Below are 15,651 nucleotides of genomic sequence, written 5' to 3'. Positions count from 1 at the left end.
ATCTATTGCCCAGGCTGGAGTGCAGTGGTGCGATCTTGACTCACTGCAGCCTCCATCTCCTGGGTTCAAGCAATTCTCCTGCCTCAGCCTCCCAAGTAGATGGGAGGGACCACAGGTGTGTGCCACCACACCCAGCTAGTTTTTGTATTTTTTGTAGAGACAGGGTTTCACCACGTTGGCCAGGCTGGTCTTGTACACCTGACTTCAAGTGATCCACCAACCTTGGCCTGCCAAAGTGCTGGGATTACAGGTGTGAGCCACCATGCCTGGCCAGAAAATAAAATAGTTTTTAAATGAACAGAGCATCATGAGTTGAGAAATAATTTCAGGTGACTTAATATACATGTCATTGAAGTCTCTAAAATTGAGGAGAGAAGAGGATAGAAAAATATTTGAAGAAATAATGACTAAAAAATCCTAAATTTGATGAAAATAATATGCCTATAGAACCAAGAAGCTCAATAGCTCAATGAACTCCAAGCAAAAGAAACATGAAGAAAGCTCCACTGAGGTAATTTATAATCAAAGTACTAAAAAAACAGTGATGAAAAGAAAATCTTAAAATAGCCAGGAGAAAAAAAAAATACATGTTAGGTAATAAGGAACAATTGTAAGGATAAGAGCAGACTTTTTATTAGAAAACAGGCAAGCCAGAAGACAGTGGGGCAACACATTTAAAATACTAAAGAAAAAAAATTGTCATCCTAAAACTCTATACCCAACAAAAATATATTTTACTAACTTAAAAAAAAAGGACTTTAAGTTATACGAAAGGTGAAAGGATTCCTCACCAGTAGATCCATACTTCAAGACATGTTAATGGCAATCCTCTAAGTAGAAGAAAATTTAGACCAGGTGGAATTACAGATTTACACAAAGGAACAAAGAGCACCAGAAATGGTGACTACAGGAATAAATATACAATACTATTCTCTTGTCATTTAAATCTCTTTAATTTATTTTTATTTTTATTTTTTTGAGACAGAGTCTTGCTCTGTTGCCCAGGTTGGAGTTCAGTGGTGTGATCTCAGTTCACTGCAATCTCTGCCTCCCAGTTTCAAGCAATTCTCATGTCTCAGTCTCCTGAGTAGCTGGGATTACAGGCATGCACCACCACACCCAGCTAATTTTTTGTATTTTTAGTAGAGATGTGGTTTTACCATGTTGGCCAGGCTGGTCTTGAACTCCTGACCTCAGGTGATCCACCTGTCTCAGCTTCCTAAAAATGCTGGGATTACAGGCATGAGCCACCGCACCTGGTCTTAAATCTTTTTAAAAGATGCTGAACTGTTAAAACAAAAATAATAACAATATCGAATTGCATTAATAATAAATGTAAAAGTAAACTTTATGATAATAATAGCGTAGAGGCTGTGAAGGAAGAAATGAAAGTATATTATTATGAGCTTCTTATATTTGAAGTGGTAATCTCACTTGAAGATAAAAATCATAAAAATACTAGATTAATCAAAAGAAGCCAGAAAAAGAGAAAAAGTGGAACAACAGACGGGAAAAAATAAAGAACAAAGAAAAATGCGACAAATAAAAAACAAACATGCTAAAATCCCAACCATATCAATATCACAGTAAATGTAATGGTCTGACTACTTAAAATATGAGGCAGGAATAAATAGATGGATTAAAAAAACAAGACCCAACTAGTTATATTGCCTGCAAAAAATGCATTTCAAATCTAAAAAAGCAAATACATTTGAAAGCAAAAGATGGAAAAAGATATACCATACTAACACTAATAAAAGGGGAAAAAAAGGCTGGAGTATCTATATTAGACTAAAACAAACAATACTACAGAAAAAAATTATCAAGGAGAAAGGAGATTACTTTATAATTATAAAGGGACTGACTGTGCAAAAGAACATAAAAATCCTAAGTGTTTTTGCACCTAGTCAAAATTTATGAGGTGGAAATCAACAGAACCAAAAGAAGAAATAGACAAGTATACAGTTATACTTGAATGTTTCAATATCCTTCTCTCAATAATTGATGGAATCAGTAGACAGAAAAGCAGTAAATATTTGAACATCAGCATCAATTAACTTAAACTAACTGAGTGTGATGGAACACTCCATCCTACTGCAGCAGAATATACATTTTTTTCAAGGTTACATGAAACATTACCAAGATAGACCATTCTGGACCAAAATCCAAGTTTCAATGACTTTAACAGGAATTGAATTAGAAATCAATAGCAGAAAATCTCCTCAAATTGGAAAACTAAACAACATACTTCTAAACAGCTCATAGATCAAAGAAGAAATCAAAGAGAAAATTAGAATTTTGAATTAAGAAAAACTTTAAAAACATGTTGAAAATGTCTGGATATCACTAAAGCAATATTCTGGGGCAAATTTATAGTCCTAATTGTCTATAGCTGAGAGGAGAATGGTCTCAAATTAAGAAGGTCAGATTGCATTTTGAGAAGCTAGAAAAAGTCTAACAAATTAAACCCAAAATAAGCAGAAGGAGGACAATAATGAAGATAAAAACTGAAAGCAATTAAACAGAAAAACAATAAAGAAAACAAAACCAAAAGTTGGTTCTTTTTGAAGACTGATAACATTGATAAACTTATGTACAGATAATCAATTCGAAAATAGGGGACAAAAATTATCAGTATGAGGAATGGGAGAACAACACTACAAATTCTATAGATATCAAAAAGACAAGTAAATATAATAAATTACTTGATGCCAATACAACTTAGATTAAATGAATAAATTCACTGAAAGGCATAAATTAGCAAATCTCACTCTAGAAATTGATTACCTGAATAATCCTATCTCTAATAAGACACTGAATTTGGAGTTTAAAAATCTTCCCATAAAGAAAACTGCTAGTCCAGATGTCTTATTGATGATTTCTACTAAACATGGAAGGCAGAAATAATACTGATTCTATACCAAATCTTCCAGAAAATAGAAAAGGAAGATATACTCTCCAGCTTATCCTGTGAGGCCAGAATTTTCAGATACTAAAAGCCGAAACTTATTACGAGAAATAAAACCGCAGACCAATATTCCTAAGAAACATAGATATGAAAATTATAAACAAGATTTTAGTAAAAAAAAAATCTAACAATATAGAAAAATGGTAAGAAATTATGAACAAATGGGGCTAATCTCAGAAATACAAGGTTATTTTAACATTGAAAAAGTATTTAATCATATTAACAAACTGAAAGAGAAAACAAATTATCATCTCAATAGATACAGGAAATTCATTTGACAAAATTCAACATCTATTTCTGATAAAAACTCTTAGCAAACTAGGAATAGAACGACACTTATGCAAACTTATAAAAGGCATTTGTGAAGAACATAGAATTAAGAACATCATACTTAATGGTATAAGACCAAATGCCTTACCCTTATATAAGGAGGAAAATAAGTTTCTTTACTCTTAACTAGTCTATTTGGCATAGTACTGAAGTTTCTAGGCAGTACAAATCAAATATGAAAAGAATGACATCCAAATTGGAAAGAAAAAAAAAGTAAAATTGCCTTTGTTCACAGATATCATGAATGTCTTTGTAGAAAATCTGAATAAATCTACAAAAAAAAAAATACTACAACTAACAAGTGAGTGTAGCAAGGTTGCTAGAAACAAGATTCAATCTACAAAAAGAAATAGCATTCTATACACTAGTAATCTTTAGAAATCAAGTATTTTTTAAAATATAATTTACAACAGCATCACATATGAAATACTTCGGCATAAATCTGACGAAAGTTGTGAAAGAACTGTATACTGAAAATTTAAAAATGAACATTGCTGAAAGAAAATGAAAAGATGCAAAGAATAGAGAGATATACCACATCCATCTAGCAGGAAATAATGTTTTTAAGATGTCAATTCTTCCAAATTTATCTATAGATTGTAATCCCAATTAATATTACAGCAGAATTATTTGTAGACTTCAAGCAATTAATTCTAAAATTCATTTGGAAATGCAAAGGACTTAAAATAGTAAAAATGAGTTTCATAAAGAACAAAACTGGGGTACAAACACTACCTGATTATATTACTTTCTATAAAGATACAACAATAAAGACAGCATAGCACTGGTGTTAAATAAACATATCAAGAGAACAGAATAGAGAGCCCATATGTATATGAACAACTGATTTTCAAAAAAATACAAAATTAATACTTTAGAGAATGAAGAATACTTTTTTCAACAAATAGTGCTGGAACAACTGTCTATTAATATGCAAAAAATGAACTTGCATTTATACCCCTCTCCATATGAAATCATAACTAGTAATGAATCATAGATCTAAAGATAAAATCCAAAACTATAATACTCCAGAAGGAAATATAGGAGAAAATATTTGCAACCTTGGTTCGGCAAAGAGTTCTCAGATAAGACACCAAAACTACAATAAGTTGATAAATTGGACTTCTTCAAAATTAAAAACTATGCTCTTCAAAAGACACTGTTAAGAGCATGAAAAGACGAAGCATAGAAGGAAAAAATATTTCCAAATCACACAGGAATTAAAAGGCATGTATCCAGAGTACAAAAACAACTATTGAAACTCAATGGTAAGAAAATAAACAATCCAATTTTTAAAATGGGCAAAATATCAGAACAGACACTTCACCAAAGAAGATACTAAATGGGTGGCAAATAAGCACATAAAAAAATTCTGTACCTCATTAGTCAGTAGGGAAATGCAAATTAAAACCACGGTAAGATACCACTCCACATCTCCTAGGATGGCTAAAATGTTTTCAAAAACTGACCACACCAAGTGTTGGTGAGGACGTGGTGAAACTGGAACTCTTATACACTGTTGGTGGGAATGTAAAATGGTATATCCATGTTCAAAAGCAGTTTGCTGGTTTTGTACAAAATTAAACATATACTTATCATATGATCCAGCCATTCTACTCCTAGGTATTTACCCAAGAGAAATGAAAGCATATGTCAATACAAAAACTAGTACAGGAAAGTTCATAGTTTTATTTGTAATAGCCCAAACTGGAAGCAAACTGGCAAATGCCCATTGACAAAAAATCTATAAATAAATAGTGCTATAATTGTACAATGAAAACTACTTAGCAATTAAAAGAAATGAACTATTGTTACACTCTACAGCATAGATGAATGTAAAAATAATCATGGTGAGTGAAAGAAGGTATATAAAAAAGAGTACATTTCGTATAATTCCAGTTATATAACATTTTAGAAAATTAAAACTATAGCAACAGAAAGCAGATCAATGATTGTCTGAGGATGAAGGTAAGGGAGGGCAGGAGGGAGTAGAGAGGGAACACTATCCTATGACAATAAGTTCAGGCAGTGTAACCTGATTGTCCACAGAGCACCAGCTGGCTAGGTGCCCACAAACTTAGGGACATTCCCACTGATTCTTTCCTTCGCAGACAGGAAGAAGAACCTCTTCTTCCTTCCTCTCCCGCTTTCTCCCTCCCCAGACTCATACCAAATTGAGTAAGAAAATCTTCCCACCTGGTGAAGATTGTCACTACTTTTGCCACATACCGTAAAAGCCCCTGTTTATTTATAAACCCAGATAGAATACTACTCCATTTTCCCTTCCCCTTCTTCTCTGTTACTGGGCAGTGATTAAGCCTCCCACCCCTTCTAGCCACCATCTGGAGAAACTGACACCCCTCCCACAGTCAAAGTCTATGACTCTCACCCCCGTGACTCATGGTTCTACACAAAAAGCCACCAACGTCAGTTTCCAGGAAACCTCCATGACCAAATTGCACTTAGCCTTGGCTACGTTCCACAATTCAACATGGAGGTTAAGGATCAACTTTACCCTTTATTTCCTCCACTGGGCTTGAGCTGGTAGACCTGTGGATTTCTAATTCCATCCCTGTCTTTTTTTTTTTTTTTTGACCTGTACTAACAGCACCATCTAATCTACTCTTGAATTTAGTCAAGCCTAGGAGTAGTTCAGGTTGATCAGAGGCTTCAAGAAAGTGTATCAGGACAGGCTTGGTGGCTCACACCTGTAAAAAGTCCAGCACTTTGGAAGGTTGAGTGGGAGGATCCCTTGAGCCTAGGGGTTTAAGACCAGCCCGAACTGAACAACATAGTGAGACCCCTTCTCTATTAAAAAAATTTTTTAAGTTAAAAAAAAAAAAGAACCTCTATCAGTTCTTCAACTTCAACCTTATCTGATCAATGTTACAGTCTAGTCTGGAGCCACAATAAGACAACTTTGGTGCTACACAGACTATTATGCTTATGAGATATTAACAAGTGCCCCTCAAACAAAAGCCAAAATAAGAAAAAAACAGCATAAAGGAAAAAATGGGAATGAAAGGACTCTATGGTTAAAAGTTTTGGAAGTAAATGAGATTAAGTAATAAAAATAAAACTCTTTTTTAAATGAATGACTTCTGAGAAACTTGTTATATGCTAATGTGCACTATGAGTCTCTAAGTGGAAAACATACTTATAACTACAAACGTATTTTTATGTGGAAGATTACTTATTAACAGCTCAAATAACATAGTATTCCGTGGAACACAGTTTGATAAACACCAGCTTTGGAATCAGACAGGTCTAGTTTTGAATTCTGGTACTACCACCTATCAGAAGTGTGACCTTGGGCAACTTGCTTAACCTTTCACTATTTTCTCATCTTTAAAATAGGGGTGTTAATATTTACCTCAGAGGTTGTTCTGAGTGCTAAATGAGATAATATTTCCAGGATGGCTCATTCCCTGCGTATCTACCTTATTCAGTGAAAACTCACTGAAAGATCAAATTCAGACCTTACCTACCAGTCCATTCCTAAGGGTAACTCTGAGCTTCGAATCGATTTTTAGGAACAAAATACACATGGGGCCAGAATAATTCCTTGCTTGTTTCATACCTTTTAAAAAGAGGTTTCGTGTGTCATTTCTTAAAACAAAAATCAAACAATGGAGAAAAGTACATCTTTCTTTCTCCATTTGTACCTGTTAGGACAAATTGAAAATTTTGGTAATAAAAGATAAATAAATGTAAGTATAGTTTCTGTGAGATTTCCTTTTAGTGTAGAAAAGTGTGTGATAGAAAAATAACTTTGTAAGCTAAGATTGAGAATATGTTATCAGAACATGTTTCTTTCTCCATTGAAATCTGTTAAGACATGTTAAAAAACCCAGCAATAAAAGGCAAATGAAAGCACGCTTTCTTTAAGATGCATAAACTGTTTTCTTTAGGTGAATGGAAGTGTTTGGCAGAGAAACACCTTTGTAAACTAAGATTGAGAATATATATTATTAGAACACATTTCTTACTCCATTGAAACCTATTAGGAAAAGTTGAAAAATCTAGCAAAAGAAAGCAAATGTAAGCATGCTTTCTATTAAAAAAAAAAAATCTACATTAAAAAAATACAGAAAAGTGTAAAGAAGAAAACATAAAGTCTTCTGAAACCCCACCTCCACCTCGCAGAGGTAACCATCATAAACGTTTTGGCAAACGTCTTTCCAGACACTTCTCCATATACATTTTTCTATACACAGATGTGTCCGTTTACATACAAGAGCATTCGCAAGGTAATTACAGCTCCCTATCCCTTCTTACGCAGAGCCTGTGGCAGTCTTTGTTCCTTAGCAAAGAAAGTTGATGCTGTTCTAAGTAGGAGCAAAAATCTGTTCCCAATGAGGTCTCCCAAATTTAGGCCTTCTTGCTCAAAGAAATTTAGATACATAATAGTTCACAGAATCCCACAAAATGCTGCTTTTCTCATAAATGTCTTAGTTATAATCCTCAAATCAGCCCTACAACTTAGGTGTCATTAGCCCCATTCTGCAAACAAAGAAGCCAAGGACTGGCACAAGGTCACCCAGCTAAGAATCATCAAAGACAGGGTGAAGGCCAAAGTCTGTCAGCCTCCAAAGCCCATGCTCTTTCCACCATCCCAGGCTCCGGTTTTGTGCCTCCTACTTCCCAACTCATTTGGTGCAATGTGTTGAGCACCCAGGAGAAGACCTTCCACCTTTCATCAGCTTGTGCCTCTGCGGTTTGAACTCCTGGGAGCAGTGGCTGAGGCGCCATCAGGGTTATGGCTGTACGTCCTCTTGAGGAGTGATAAGCAGTTGTAGAGGAAGAAGTAGGAGTAAAATAAAGCAAAGCCAAAGCGTCAGCTTTCATGTCTTAGTGTCCTCTCATCCCACCATCGACTTGTCAAGCAACGTTTGCTATCTTATGCCTCCCTAAAAATGCAGTCTGGCAAAAAATTTGTTTCTTCTAGGCTGCTGCTAGGGGAGAGGATTTGGTGATTTATAGAGGAATAAAGAAATAAGGAAGAAGAAAGGAGAGAAAAAGTGAAGAAAGACAAATCCAAATGATCTTGGAGGCTCACTTGCTCCCATTTGGGAGCTTAGCATGACACTGCTAACAGCTGAGGTGGGACAGGGACTCTTCTAATAAGCTTACTCCCAAGATCAGGAACAGCCACCTAAAACAGCACTGTTACAGGGTCAATACACCAGAGGTCCCCTGTCATCCTATGTAGAAATATGCAGAACTTTACATACAGGGTCCCTCTCCTAGAGGCCTGTCCATGGTGTCTGAAGGCTGGCTATGCTCAGCTTAAGCAAGGTTCTTTGTGGGATAAGAAAAGCCATTTGGTTGATATTCTTATCAAAAATTTAAGTAACTTGAATCTAATCATGAGGAAACATCAGATAAACCTAAATGGAGAAACATTCTAAAAAAGAACTGACCTTACTCTTCAAGAATATCAATGGCAAGAAAAACTCAGGAACTGTTCCAGACTAAAGGAGACAAAAGTGACAGTTGAAGGCAATGCATGACTAGAAATTAAAATATTAATGGGGTAATTGATGGAATCTGAATAAAATCCATAGATTGTTAATAATACTGCATAAATGTTCATTTCCTGGTTTTGATAATTGTAAAGTGATTATATAAGAGAATGCATTTGTTTGTAGAAATGTGCCCTAAAGTATTTAGGGGAAATGGCGTCAATCATGTTATTAATCACTCTCAAATGAGAAAGCTAGAGAAGGATAAACAAATAAAGTAAAATGTTAATATTTTGGAAATCTGGGTAAAAAGGGTTTAGAAATTTTTCATACTATTTTTTCAACTTTTCTGTGTCTGAATTTTTGTCAATTTTTTAAAAAAAGTTGAAAAATGAATAAATAATCTAAGGGATTCTGATCTCAAAATCATTACAATTTAAGTTTTCTATGTTATAAATACTGAGATTCTACAATAGTTATTTTAAGAAGACTAAATCATGAAATAATTCTTGAATACCTTTACTTGCTCCTGATATAGAGTAAGCCATAAGTTCAAATTTATGTTAACAAGTAAACTTTAATACGTTTTAAAAGATATGAGGCATCAAAATTACTTCTTACCCCTATTCCTCAATCTAGTTCTCCTGAAATGAGAAAGTCCAAACAAAAAGGTTTGGAAAATTAAATATATGTTAAGTATTTAGTTTGCATATTGGCTTAAGATCAATTACATTTACAATTAAGTTGTATTTTTATGTTTGCCTATGTTAAAATGAACTAGGAATTTATCTAAGTAAATGAAGAATACAGTCTAATGATACCTACTTAATAAAAAAATCTCTAAGAAGAGGGACTGTAGTATAATGCAGAAGAAAAAGTATGCCACAGAGAATTAGAAGACATTCTAAATAACTATTAGCTAATTTTATGATTTTGGACAAGTCATTTTACCTGAAAAGTAAGCACACTGGACAGTTGCAACAGCTCACATTTATTGGGCTCTCCTTATGAGTTAGATACTTTATTTGAATCAAAATAATCTCTAACTTTGCTTTAAGTACCAATATTCTAATACTTGAAATATAACACTCTCATTTTAAATGATTACAATAATGTATGCTTGTGGCTTATTTTCTTTTACAACAATTATTGGTCATAACTCTGATATATTGATGCTTCTGCTTGCGTAGAAATTCTGCTGTGTGCTCATGAAACGGATAATGAATGGAGGGTACTCACCGCTAACTCTCAGCGTACAGATTCCTGGCCTTTACTCTGAGTGGTCATCCACTGGCTTTGCAAATGCGTATCTTTCTCTTTCCCAAAACCTACCTCAGATAGCCTTCCCAAACTGACTGCACAACCTCCAGCTCAATCCTCCCCTCCTCTGCCCCAGCAGCCACTCTGGAGTCCTGCTCTGCACAGCTGTCTGGTTTCTCTGGGTTACTTTGCTTCAGTGGCTAGGTCCTGAGAGCTTCCTGAGGACAGGTGCCCAGTCTCTGGAGCCCAAGGTGATCTACACACAGTGGATGCTTGCTCAGTACAAGAATTGCCCTGGGATGACTAATCTAGGAACGCAAAACAAACCGCTTAACTGAATCAATGCAGAACTTCCTGGAACCGAAGTTAAGCTGAAAAGAATGGCTGTAACCTCACAAGAAGCTCCACCCTTCCTTCTGATCTAAGTGAGAATCTAGGTTGAGGAGGAAAAACCCTGTCTCTTCCCCCTCATTTCAACCCCACATCCCATCAATTCTGTCGTGTGAACATGAGCATAGTGGACATAGCCCTGCCCAGAGCTGGGCCTAGGACCTGCCTGGTCAGTGATCTTGCCCTCCACTTTCTGGTTCCAAGTAGGAGAAAGGGCTTTCCGTTTCCAGTGGCCCTGTAAACACGGTGTGTTATACTGCAGTCTCACTTGCTTTCTCTCATTTCTAGCATGCGTGGACATACAGCACCCTTAGTCTAGAATGTCTCCATAGCAAACCCATACTTCTATGAAAGTGAACCCACCAGTCATCGCCTCTCCAGGGAGTCTTTGCCACACTCCTAACTCCTCCTACAGTTTATGCACGTTCTTCATCTATTATAGAAAAGAGCACATTGTGTTGTGTTTATATATTGCTGTGACTGTCATCCATGACTCTAGAGGAGGCTCTACAACTCCTTTCAGATGATAATCATCTCTGTTATCCTGTATCTCCAGCACTATGTGCCACATGCGGCCACGGGATAGCAGTGAGAATGGAGAACCAGAGTCAGGGCCTCTGTTCAGTCAGGGGTCAATCACAGGGCACAAGAAACCAAGGACCAACAGACTTTGTCCTTTCAAGTTTGTGTCTCTTGTCAATGAACAAAGGTGAGGTCGCTAAGGCGGTGGTAACAATAGCTGTGAAGGGATGGACTTGGAATCATCCCCCATGAATATAAAGGTACCCAATCCTTTCATTTAAAAGTTAAATGCTCTTAACTGGCCCACACAGGAAACATCACAGGAAATCATGTTTCAGTTCAGTCTTTGCTTCCATTCAACCGCAATTTCAAAATAATACAGATTCTCCTCAAGATTGAAAAGCAAAACTTCTTTGTTTATCTAGCAGCTAGGATTCTGCTCTTTCTCAGCTTTCTTCCAAAGCACACACGTAGTATGGTATCTCTTATCTCCTATGGGAGTTCCTTAAGAGTAGGACTCTTTACTAGACAAATATCCTACCTTTTCATCTCCCTCCCCCACAATTCCCAAAGCACAGTGCCTGGACTCAGAGGCCCCTAACACTTGATTATTAAGTGAATTTACTAAAAAGACTGGTTTTATTTTTTAATTCAAGGCTCAATAAGCTCTGAGGTGCTTTGGTATCTAGAGCCCTTTGCCCTGTCCCCACCCCTCCTGGAAATCTAGAGCCTCTGACCTGTTCTCAACCCTCATTCTTAGATGGGTGGGGGTAGTCAAAGAGAACTTCCTCCTCTCTGCTCTAATCAAATGAAATTTTCACAGGTTCTTGGAAGAAGAAAGCTCTCATATAGAGTTCCTATGGTGGTCACAGAGAGTCAGGACAAAAGCTTGCCTATCACTTTGCTGAGTCCATGCAACCTCAGTCCTTAGTTACAGCACGTGATTGGAAATTATTGCAGTATCAATGTTTTATACTTGGATTTCATGTTATATTTATCAATGTTCATGTTTTGTACACCAATGATAATTTGGGGAAATGCTGAAGATCACAATGCTCTTCCTGTTTCTTAGAAGCCAACAACCTAAGCGTCCTTTAGAGGTGTCTAGCTTTCACCTTTTAATATACAGTTACTGAGCACACCCTGGTGTGATTTTTAGCCACCTTTCTATTTAATGGCTTTGAAGAATCACAGTGGAAGTCACTAGCTTTACTTTTGAAAATTTCTCAAATGAAAAAGAACTGCGTCTCCTACCTGTCTTTTTAAAGACAGTTCTGGCTGTGGGTTCTTTCCTCACTTTAAAATCACAAGACCAATTTTCTGAAGACCAGAGCACATAGGAAATCTCCCCAGTGTCATCTCACATAGAAAGCTCCAAGCATCAGGAATTACTACACAGAGAAATTCAAGTTCTGTAGCAATTAAGGCAGGTGAATACGTGGACTCAGAGATTCAGAAACGTGATTAAGTAAAAGTATCACTTGCCTGATTGCCTTCGGGGATGTTACCAGGATCTTGCCAATCTTTTTACTTTGTGCACTAAATATTTGTGAAAGAGAAGTTGCCGGAGATTGTATGGTTACTAGAGAGGTATATTGGAGACCCCTAAGAAAATGTCCTACCCCACATTAGACAGAAGCCAGGTTAAAATGTCATCAACCTTACCTTTTCCAGGCACCGTTTCTCAGTCCTTTAGGCAGAATTTGGTGATTATCCTTGAGGTGGCCAAGATAAGGCTGTAACACGGATGTCCGGTACTATTTGTGTAAAAGGAGAAGTGAAGGGTGAAAAAATATGATCGTGCTGTGACAACAGGAAGCCCAGATGAGAAGGAGGAAGTGAGGCTGAGTCCGCCCTCCTTAGCCTCAGAGATTTAGTCCTTTCCCAGTGGCTTTTTAGAAGTCTCTTCTCACAGCCCACCCTAAACTAGTTTCCACAAAACAAAGGAAAACTTCAAAACCAATTTGGTTCAGGCAAAGATCTGTGAGCACTGATGGGTTATAGGGTAACTTTGGTGATGATTTTTGCTTAGAAAAGGACAGTGCTTCTCAATCTAGGTGGCATCTCAGAATTAACTGTGTATTTGTTCAAGAATAAGCATCCTGGCCCCACCACCAGAGTTTCCCATTCAGGTAGATAGACTGGAGAGGAACATAAGAACCAATATTTCTAAACATTTTCTAGGACTGAGACTTTGGAATGTCTTTCTGAAGATTCTCTGTCCCCTCCTCACTCTTCCTCTGTCTGGCTTCAGCCAGTGTCTAGACTTCAGTTTAATTGGACACCATTTGCAGACTTCTCTGTCTCAAGAGCAAGATCAAGATGATTTTTCTTTTTTTGAGATGGAATATCTCTCTGTCACCCAGGCTGGAGTACAGTGGTGCCATCTCAGCTCACTGCAACCTCCGCCTCCTGGGTTCAAGCAATTCTCTGCCTCAACCTTCTGAGTAGCTGGGATTACAAGTGCCTGCCACCACCCCCAGCTTTTTTTGTATTTTTAGTAGAGACAGGGTTTCACCATCTTGGCTAGGCCGGTCTTGAACTGCTGACCTCGTGATCCACCTGCCTCAGCTTCCCAAAGTGCTGAGATTACAGGCGTGAGCCACTGTGCTCTGAAAAGACGGTTTTAATGTGAGGGTATTGTCAGGGATAGTCCCCAGGAAGGCATAATCCCAGGGGCACTGGTAGAAACGATTTGGTTAGTAGAGGAAACACCACATTTGGAGCCAAAGATCTGGGTTTCACTTCCAGCTTTATCTCTTTTAGCTGTGAGATCTTGAGCAAATCTCAACCTCTCAGCCTCAGTGTATTAATGGTAACATCTAATAATACTACTACTAGTTACTGTTACATACCCATTTATAGACAAGAAAACGGGGGCTCAAAGAGGTTAGCAAATTTGCCCAAGCTCATACAAATAAGACATGTGAGAGCTAGGATTCAAATTCAAGGTCCCAGAGAATGCCATTTGAGAAACACTGTGACCAATATATTTTGAAAAAATGTGTTCCTAGTTTCACTATGCTGCATCACTGGAATTTTCTTAGATTAGGTCAAAGGAGTAGGTGACAACCCAAATGTATCACTAGCTAGCTGTAAAACTTGGAAGCAATCACCGAGCCCAGTGTTTTCACCTTATAAATAAACAGATAGGCCGGGTGTGGTGGCTCACTCCCAGTGCTTTGGGAGGCCGAGGCAGGTGGATCATGAGGTCAGGAGATCATCCTGGCTAACACAGTAATACCTTGACTCTACTAAAAATACAAAAAATTAGCTGAGGGTGGTGGCAGGCACCAGTAATCCCAGTTACATGGGAGGCTGAGGCAGGAGAATCGTTTGAACCCGGGAGGTAGAGGTTACAGTGTGCCAAGACCACACCACTGCACTCCAGCCTGGGAGACAGACAGAGACTCTATCTCAAAAAATAATAAGTAAATCAATAAACAGATAGATGACACTCTTCCCAGTGCTGACTTGGAGGCATGCCTCTGGGAAAGCTAGCTGTTTTCTGCTTCCTTCACCCTGAGACATTCAGATCCAGAGTAGTCTCCAGCCAGGGCTGTCTTGTGGGGGGAACTGAGTTAAATAAAAGATAAAAACGTCTTTACTACAGAACTTGTCAGTCCTTAATATTCTCTAAGCAGGGAATATAATATACAGTTTTCCCCAAACTTATCTGACCATGGAACAGTGTGTGTGTGTGTGTGTGTGTGTGTGTGTGTGTGTGTCTAGTTTCTCTTAGGGAACAATTTTTCAGTGTAACTACACTTTAGGGAATGCTATTAAAAACTCTCCACTCCTCAGCTGGAATCACCAGTGCCCCTCACTCAGGGCTGCTGCCATGCTGACAGGTCCCTGAAGCACTGGGGCTGAGGAGAGGCTTCTGGCTGAACTCATATTTTCCTAGTTATCTCACCCATTCTGATGATTCTAATTACTATCTGTCTGTTCCAAAGATTCACAAGTCTATATGGATGACATGATCTCTCATTTGAGCTCCACACTCTCCCAGGCACCTGAAATCCAATATCCAAATTCAGTTTGATGAACTGGCATCCCCACACCCAAGCCTGCTCCTCTCACCATGTCCACCAGATAGGAAAGGCTTCACTCGCCTTCCAGCCACCCGAGTGAGAAACCAAGTGTCCTCTTAAGCTACTCTCTGTCCCACACCATCACCTATTATCAACCACCAAGTCCTGTCCATTATGCTTCCTCCTAAATATTTCTCAAACCAGGCCACCTCTCTCCAACCCCATAGACATGACATTAGTCCTTATCTCTTACCTGTGTCACAGGATCCCAGTCTCCTTCAAGACAAGCTTGAATGTGTTTCTTCACTCTGTCCCCAGGAGGAAGGGAGGAGAACCTTCTAAAATGCAAATTTAATCACATGACCCCCCAGCTTAAAACTCTCAGCTGGCTATTTATTCCCCGTCCCCACCCTCAAGATTCCTCACACTGGATAACACTAGATGTGGAATTCCTTTGAGTTGCTTAAACAAATCAATCTAGTTCTGTCTCAGGCACTCTCTTTAGAATATCCTCTCACCTGTTCACCTAATTCCTACTCATCCATCATAGCTCTAGAAACCCTTTCAATGCAGGACCAGTTACTCCTGCTGTGTGCTCACATTGCCCACAGGCATCTCTCCACCTTCTGTCATTCCTTGTTGTTAACTGTTTCCCCACTAGAATCAAAGCTCTGTAAGTTCT

General features: G+C 37.9%; 1 protein-coding gene across 2 annotated transcripts in view; it reads right to left on the bottom strand.

The window, feature by feature from the left end:
• CD53 (CD53 molecule) overlaps positions 1-15,292 on the bottom strand; it is a 27,981-nt gene extending 12,689 nt beyond the window's left edge. Inside the window, exons 1-3 of one of the 2 annotated variants that reach the window (XM_037728138.1) lie at positions 15,223-15,284; positions 12,601-12,692; positions 12,421-12,474 (exon numbers count right to left, since the gene is read on the bottom strand). The gene's annotated coding sequence lies outside the window, so the exon portion shown is untranslated. Of the gene's footprint in view, positions 1-12,420; positions 12,475-12,600; positions 12,693-15,222 lie in introns of both variants that reach the window. The other variant, XM_017499330.2, reaches the window with a different exon arrangement.
• Positions 15,293-15,651: the final 359 nt, after the last annotated feature.

This window comes from Cebus imitator, unplaced genomic scaffold (genome assembly GCF_001604975.1).
Source record: "Cebus imitator isolate Cc_AM_T3 unplaced genomic scaffold, Cebus_imitator-1.0 Scaffold256, whole genome shotgun sequence".
Lineage (NCBI taxonomy): Eukaryota > Metazoa > Chordata > Mammalia > Primates > Cebidae > Cebus > Cebus imitator.
The sequence above is the reverse complement of the archived record's forward strand: the minus strand, read 5'-3'. Positions and strand labels throughout refer to the sequence as shown.